Source organism: Somniosus microcephalus, chromosome 5 (assembly GCF_052327205.1).
Source record: "Somniosus microcephalus isolate GS21.2 chromosome 5, FLI_Smic_1.0, whole genome shotgun sequence".
NCBI classification, from domain to species: domain Eukaryota; kingdom Metazoa; phylum Chordata; class Chondrichthyes; order Squaliformes; family Somniosidae; genus Somniosus; species Somniosus microcephalus.
The window spans coordinates 9,773,231-9,779,230 of NC_140991.1; the positions used below are offsets into that span (position 1 = coordinate 9,773,231).

The 6,000-nt window shown below is 49.7% G+C and overlaps 1 protein-coding gene across 1 annotated transcript in view; it reads right to left on the reverse strand.

Moving 5' to 3' along the window:
• LOC147116867 (uncharacterized) overlaps positions 1-5,326 on the reverse strand; it is a 128,597-nt gene extending 123,271 nt beyond the window's left edge. The window contains exon 1 of the mRNA XM_085987181.1: positions 5,241-5,326. The gene's annotated coding sequence lies outside the window, so the exon portion shown is untranslated. The remainder of the gene's footprint in view (positions 1-5,240) is intronic.
• Between the last annotated feature and the right edge of the window lie 674 nt (positions 5,327-6,000).

Genomic DNA, 6,000 nt, shown 5'->3' on the forward strand with positions numbered 1-6,000 from the left:
TCCACCTAGACTCCCACCCTCCAAGTGATAAGTGACCTCCCTATTCTTCCTACCAAAATGTAATCTCACATTTATCTGTGTTGAAATTCATTTGTCAATTATTTGCCCATTCTGCAAGTTTATTAAGGTCTTCCTGTAATTTGTTGCAGTCCTCCTCAGTATTAACTATCCCTCCAATTTGGTGTCATCCGCAAATTTAGAAATTGTGTTTTTGATTCCCAAGGCTAAATTGTTAATATAAATTGTGAACAACAGCGGTCCCAGCACTGATCCTTGTGGAACACCACTGCCCACCTCCTGCCACACTGAATAGCTACCCTTTACCCCGACTCTCTGCTTTCTGACTTGAAGCCAGCTAGCTATCCATTCTGCTACTTCTCCCCTGACTCTGCATTCTCTGACCTTATTCGTTAGTCTATTATGTGGAACCTCATCAAAGGCCTTTTGAAAATCCAGATAAATTACATCTACTCTCTCTCTCTCTGTTACCTCTTCAATAAAATCAAGACTTTCCCTTTTGAAATCCATGCTAACGATTCATTATTATATTTTTGGCTTCTAGATGTTCTTCTATTTTCTCCTTTAGTAGGGATTCCATTATTTTTACAACCACCGATGTTAAGCTGACTGGTCTATAGTTCCCTGGACATGTTCTATCTCCCTTCTTAAATATAGGTATTAGGTTAGCTATCTGCCAGTCCTCTGGGGCTACACCTTTTTCTAATGAATTATTAAATATGTGTAGTAATGCCTCTGCTATCGCTTCCCTAGATTATTTTAAAATGCGCGGATCTAATCCAGCCAGACATGGGGTTTTTTCCTCTGAGTTTACTATATCTCCTCTTTTTATTTTATATGCAGCTATTTCATTACTAATCTCATGATCCAATGTCATGTCCACCAGTTCTATCTCCCTGGTAAATACTGAGGCAAAGTAATTATTTAATATTTCTACCATCGCTCTCTATCACTGCCTGTCCATCCCTTAGTAGCCCTATTCCCATTCCGACCTTCCTTTATTTATTGATGTGCCTGTAAAATATTTTACTATTTTGTTTTATGCTTTTTTGACTTCTTTCCTAATCTCTTCGTATTTTTCCTTATCATTATCCTCTTTCCGCAGTGTGAACCCCTCAATTTACTGATGTTTCAGGGCCCCTTTCCCCTGGATTTACAGATGTGTCAGTGCCCCTTTCCCCTGGATTTACAGATGTTTGTGACCCTTTCCCCTTGATTTACAGATGTTTCAGACCCCTTTCCCCTGGATTTGCAGATGTTGGAAGTATAGTGAACAGTGAGGAGGACAGTGATAGACTTCAAGAAGACATAGACAGGCTGGTGAAATGGGCAAACACGTGGCAGATGAAATTTAACACAGGAAAGTGCGAAGTGATACATTCTGGTAGGAAGAACGAGGAGAGGCAATATAAACTAAAGGTTACAATTCTAAAGGGGGTGCATGAACAGAGAGACCTGGGGGTATATGTGCACAAATCGTTGAAGGTGGCAGGGCAGGTTGAGAAAGCGGTTAACAAAGCATACGGGATCCTGGGCTTCATAAATAGAGGCATAGAGTACAAAAGGAAGGAAGTTATGATGAACCTTTATGACACAAATTTTCAGAACCTCTCTGGCCACAGGGGATGTACCAGAGGACTGGAGAACAGCTAACGTAGTACCATTATTCAAGAAGGGTAGCAGGGATAAACCAGGGAATTACAGGCCAGTGAGCCTAACATCTGTGGTAGGGAAATTATTGGAAAAAATTCTGAGGGACAAAATTAGTCTCCACTTGGAGAGGCAAGGATTAATCGGGGATAGTCAGCATGGCTTTGTCAAGGGTAAATCATGTCTGACAAATCTGATTGAATTTTTCGAGGGGGTGACTAGGTGTGTGGATGAGGGAAATGATGTGGTTTACATGGACTTCAGTAAAGCTTTTGACAAGGTCCCGCATAGGAGACTGGTCAAGAAGGTAAGAGCCCATGGGATCCAGGGGGCCTTGGCGCGTTGGATCCTAAACTGGCTGAGTGGCAGGAGGCAGAGGGTGGTGGTCGAAGGTTGCTTTTGTGACTGGAAGCCTGTGTCCAGTGGGGTACCTCAGGGATCGGTGCTGGGTCCCTTGCTGTTTGTGATCTACATTAATGATTTGGATGAGAATGTAAAGGGTATGATCAGTAAGTTCGCGGATGACACGAAAATTGGTGGGGTGGTAAATTGCGAGGAGGAAAGCCTCAGGCTGCAGGACAATATTAACGGGTTGGTCAGATGGGCAGAAAAGTGGCAAATGGAATTTAACCCGGAAAAGTGCGAGGTGATGCATTTTGGACGGACAAATAAGGCAAGGGAATACACAATGAGTGGTAGGACCCTAGGAAGTACAGAGGGTCAGAGGGACCTTGGTGTACATGTACATAATTCCCTGAAGGCAGCGGAACAGGTAGATAAGGTGGTTAAAAAGGCTTATGGGATACTTGCCTTCATTAGCAGAGGCATAGAATATAAGAGCAGGGAGGTTATGATGGAGCTGTACAAAACGCTGGTGAGGCCACAGCTGGAGTACTGTGTGCAGTTCTGGTCGCCTCACTATAGGAAGGATGTGATTGCTTTGGAGAGGGTGCAGAGAAGATTCACCAGGATGTTACCTGGGATGGAGCACCTCAGCTATGAAGAGAGACTGGACAGGCTGGGGTTGTTTTCCTTGGAGCAAAGAAGGCTGAGGGGGGACCTGATTGAGGTGTACAAAATGATGAGGGGCATAGATAGGGTAGATAAAGAGGAACTTTTCCCCTTAGTAGGGGGGTCAATAACAAGGGGGCACAGATTCAGGGTAAGGGGCAGGAGATTTAGGGGGGATTTGAGGAGGAACTTTTTCACCCAGAGGGTGGTTGGAAGCTGGAACTCACTGCCTGAAAGGGTGGTAGAGGCAGGAACCCTCACAACATTCAAGAAGCATTTGGATGAGCACTTGAAATGCCATTGCATACAAGGCTATGGACCAAATGCTGGAAAATGGGATTAGACTGGACAGGGAGGGATGGGCGGCGCAGACACGATGGGCCGAAGGGCCTCTTTCTGTGCTGAAAAACTCTATGACTCTATACACTGGTGTGGCCTCAACTGGAGTATTGTGTCCAATTCTGGGCACCACACTTTAGGAAGGATGCGAAGGCCTTGGAGAAGGTGCAGAAAAGATTTACGAGAATGGTTCCAGGGTGAGGGACTTCAGTTACGTGGATTGATTAGAGAAGCTGGGGTTGTTCTCCTTGGAGCAGAGAAGGTTGAGAGGGGATTTGATCGAGGTGTTCAAAATCATGAGGGGTCTAGGCAGAGTAGAGAGAGAGAAACTGTTCCCATTGGCAGAAGGATCAAGAACCAGAGGACACAGATGTAAGGTGATTGGCAAAAGAACCAAAGGCGACATGAGGAAAAACTTTTTTACGCAGCGAGTGGTTATGATCTGGAATGCACTGCCTGAAAGTGTGGTGGAGGCTGACTCAATCACGGCTTTCAAAAGTGAGCTGGATAAGTACCTGAAGGAAAAATAATTGCAGGGTTACGGGGAAGGGGTGGGGCAGTGTGACTAGCTGAAGTTTTACAGAGAGCCGGCACGGGCTCAACGGACTAAACGGCCTCTTTCCAACCTTAACCATTCTATGATTCTATGTTTCAGCCCCCTTTCCCCTGGATTTACTGATGTTTCAGCCCCTTTCCCCTGGATTTACAGATGTTTCAGCCCCCTTCCCCTGGATTTAGATGTTTCAGCCCCTTTCCCCTGGATTTACAGATGTTTCAGCCCCCTTTCCCTGGATTTAGATGTTTTAGCCCCCTTTCCCTGGATTTAGATGTTTCAGCCCCCTTTCCCTGGATTTAGATGTTTCAGCCCCCTTTCCCTGGATTTAGATGTTTCAGCCCCCTTTCCCCTGGATTTACAGATGTTTCAGCCCCTTTCCCCTGGATTTAGATGTTTCAGCCCCCTTTCCCCTGGATTTACAGATGTTTCAGCCCCTTTCCCCTGGATTTAGATGTTTCAGCCCCTTTCCCCTGGATTTACAGATGTTTCAGCCCCTTTCCCCTGGATTTACAGATGTTTCAGCCCCTTTCCCCTGGATTTAGATGTTTCAGCCCCCTTTCCCTGGATTTAGATGTTTCAGCCCCCTTTCCCCTGGATTTACAGATGTTTCAGCCCCTTTCCCTGAATTTACAGATGTTTCAGCCCCCTTTCCCTGGATTTACTGATGTTTCAGCCCCCTTTCCCTGGATTTACAGATGTTTCAGCCCCTTTCCCCTGGATTTAGATGTTTCAGCCCCTTTCCCTGGATTTACAGATGTTTCAGCCCCCTTTCCCCTGGATTTAGATGTTTCAGCCTCTTTCCCTGGATTTACAGATGTTTCAGCCCCTTTCCCTGGATTTACAGATGTTTCAGCCCCCTTTCCCCTGGATTTAGATGTTTCAGCCTCTTTCCCTGGATTTACTGATGTTTCAGCCCCTTTCCCTGGATTTACAGATGTTTCAGCCACCTTTCCCCTGGGTTTAGATGTTTCAGCCCTTTCCCTGGATTTACAGATGTTTCAGCCCCCTTTCCCCTGGATTTACTGACGTTTCAGCCCCCTTTCCCTGGATTTACAGATGTTTCAGCCCCCTTTCCCTGGATTTACTGATGTTTCAGCCCCCTTTCCCCTGGATTTACTGATGTTTCAGCCCCCTTTCCCTGAATTTACTGATGTTTCAGCCCCCTTTCCCTGAATTTACTGATGTTTCAGCCCCCTTTCCCTGGATTTACAGATGTTTCAGCCCCCTCTCCCCTGGATTTACTGATGTTTCAGCCCCCTTTCCTTGGATTTACTGATGTTTCAGTCCCCTTTCCCTGGATTTACAGATGTTTCAGCCCCCTTCCCCTAGTTTTACTGATGTTTCAGCCCCCTTTCCCTGAATTTACTGATGTTTCAGTCCCCTTTCCCTGGATTTACTGATGTTTCAGCCCCCTTTCCCTGGATTTACTGATGTTTCAGCCCTCTTTCCCTGGATTTACAGATGTTTCAGCCCCCCCTTTCCCCTCGATTTATTGATATTTCAGTGTCCAGGGGCTCTTTTGCCTCTTTCCCCTTCAGTGAGCAGCCATCTACATCCCGCTTCCCTCAGGAACCGCAGTCCGAGTCCGGACCTCCCCCGGCCGGCCACCCGCTCCCTGCCCTCCCGCAGCGCGATACCCGTCCGTTTCCCCGCATCCCTCCAGTACCTGCCGCCTGGGGCCCGACTCCCGGCACCAAACCGAACATCAACCTCCCGCCGCCGAGCCTCCCGCCGCACTGCACTCAACCGCCGCCTCCCGCGCAGACCGCCCCGCTGTGGCCCCGCCCTCTCCCCGGCGCTGGCCCCGCCCTCTCCCCGGCCGTGTCCCCCCCCGCTGTGGCCCCGCCCCTTCCCCGACCCCCCCGCTTTGGCCCCGCCCCCCTCCCCGGCACTGGCCCCGCCCTCTCCCCCTCGCTTTGGCCCCGCCCTCTCCCCCTCCCCCCCGCTTTGGCCCCGCCCCCACTGTGGCCCCGCCCTCTCCCCCGCTGTGGCTCCTCCCCTCCTCCGGTGGCCCTGGACTCCGCCTCCTTCTGCTCCCGCCCTCCTGTGGAGCAGAGGCAGGATTAGGTTGGTCATTGGACTGGGCTGGGCATTGGGCCGGACCAGATTTTGGACTGGGCATTGGTCCGGGCAGTGGGCTGGGCTGGACATTGGGCCGGGCAGTGGGCTGGGCATTGGTCCGGACCAGATTTTGGACTGGGCATTGGGCCGGACTGGGCATTGGGCCGGGCAGTGGATGGGCTGGGCTGGGCATTGGGCCAGGCAGTGGCTGGGCTGGGCATTGGGCTAGACATTGGGCTGGGCTGGGCATTGGGCCGGGCCGTGGGATGGGCTGGGCATTGGGCCAGGCAGTGGGATGGGTTGGACAGTGGGCCGGGCATTGGGCCGGGTAGTGGGATGGGCTGGGCATTGGGCCAGGCCAGGCA